Source organism: Perkinsus marinus (genome assembly GCF_000006405.1).
Source record: "Perkinsus marinus ATCC 50983 genomic scaffold scf_1104296960438, whole genome shotgun sequence".
NCBI lineage: Eukaryota > Perkinsozoa > Perkinsida > Perkinsidae > Perkinsus > Perkinsus marinus.
In genome coordinates, this window is record NW_003206146.1 from 1 (window position 1) to 1,965 (window position 1,965).

General features: G+C 47.1%; 2 non-coding genes across 2 annotated transcripts; both read left to right on the forward strand.

The window, feature by feature from the left end:
• The first annotated feature begins 40 nt into the window (after nucleotides 1-40).
• Pmar_PMAR029091 lies at nucleotides 41-123 on the forward strand. The gene has a single exon. It is a non-coding gene; the product is annotated as a tRNA-Tyr (tRNA).
• Nucleotides 124-1,579: 1,456 nt separating this feature from the next.
• Nucleotides 1,580-1,662, forward strand: Pmar_PMAR029092. Its single transcript has one exon. It is a non-coding gene; the product is annotated as a tRNA-Tyr (tRNA).
• Nucleotides 1,663-1,965: the final 303 nt, after the last annotated feature.

Consider the following 1,965-nt stretch of genomic DNA (forward strand, 5'->3'; position numbering starts at 1 on the left):
GCTGAACGAAGCGTAACGATACATTCGACATTTCTTTAGACCGGCAATAGCTCAGTTGGTAGAGCGTCCGACTGTAGATTTTTGGTTATCGGATGGTCCCTGGTTCGATTCCGGGTTGCCGGAAATAGATTTTTGATATCAATCATTTTAACAGGTGATCCCAACGAGATAGTGATCCCTATAACTTTCTCTAAGGCCCCCTGCGTCTGTCTTGTCCCTGTGACATAACATTCGAGCAGAATTGTCCGCGCCCTTGCCCCAGTACAATGTTCACTTGCCCGGAGTTTGCCTTCGGCGCGAACGTAAGGAATCCGATGAGGCTGTCACAATGCTAATTGACATGTTCCCGACCGAAGACGTTTATCTTTGTCAGTGACCATGGAGGTCGACGCAATACATGAAAATCAACTTTGTCCGAGGGATGCGGGCAGCGGGCGAAGTAGGAGGCATGATGCAGCGAAAAGGTCGTCACTAGCATTTACCTCCCGGCTGCGGCCTAGCAGAAGACCATTGTATATACTTCGAGCCAGATATATGGCTAAAGTGATATATAAGGGTCGAAAAAGCGGTCGTGCTAGTTGCATAAACTTCTCACTGCGCTCCTTAATTCTCAATTCGAGTCTGTTCGATCATGGTGTGTATCTTGCGGATTGCGATCTCCATCCCTACGAATCCTTCACAAGCCGAAGAGGAGTGTGTGCCTGGAGCATCATAAAACACGGTTCGCACTTGAAATGGAAAATGATTTTCGCCCAAGTCCTAAGCAGTGAGTCATACGCGCGTTCAATTCTACCCGGCCGCATTTCTCCCACATCATTCCTGGTTGATGATTTATTAGACTGTAGATCCCCAAACTCAGACCTGCTTGTTCTCTGGTTTGTTAATCTCATTATAGAGCTCATTATTGGTGCGCACTGTGTGCAATCACACTCGCAGTCGAAGACGAACGCACCTAAAGCCGACTCGAATCGTCCATATGGCTCAGATAGATTAGTCCAATGCTGGACCGAGACTTTCCTTCGATATCCATTCCACAATACATAGTCTACATTCCATTTGCGATTATTTCTGAGATGAGTGGTATATGAACGAAAAGTGGTGACTGGTGATACGGATGTAAATAAATCATGAAATTAATGATTGTCTATTCTTATCACTTTCGGCACAGAGTCACCACAGTCTTGTACCAAACTCGCTGCATTTCGGCTTAATGAATTGAGTAATAAGCAGCAAGTACTATGTTGGTCAGAGAAAGCTTCCGGGTGTGACACGAGTGATCCATCGCACGGTGAACAGTCACCCGTGCCGGATTCTTGCCAGCAGAATTCTCTGTTTCAAATGACGCGTGGGAGGATCGAACCAACGGTCTACCGGAGCACGAGGATCCTCCGTGGGAAGATCTTTCGCTTTACGAGCATACAAATTTCGTAACAGACATTATGTTCACAGTTTCGTTTGGATGCGTAGCTGTCGACCAGCTGTACCCGTGAGACTCTGACGCCAATTCCTTCCTGTTGTAAGGTGCAGTTGAACTGGAGTGCTGAACGAAGCGTAACGATACATTCGACATTTCTTTAGACCGGCAATAGCTCAGTTGGTAGAGCGTCCGACTGTAGATTTTTGGTTATCGGATGGTCCCTGGTTCGATTCCGGGTTGCCGGAAATAGATTTTTGATATCAATCATTTTAACAGGTGATCCCAACGAGATAGTGATCCCTATAACTTTCTCTAAGGCCCCCTGCGTCTGTCTTGTCCCTGTGACATAACATTCGAGCAGAATTGTCCGCGCCCTTGCCCCAGTACAATGTTCACTTGCCCGGAGTTTGCCTTCGGCGCGAACGTAAGGAATCCGATGAGGCTGTCACAATGCTAATTGACATGTTCCCGACCGAAGACGTTTATCTTTGTCAGTGACCATGGAGGTCGACGCAATACATGAAAATCAACTTGTCCGAGGGATGCGG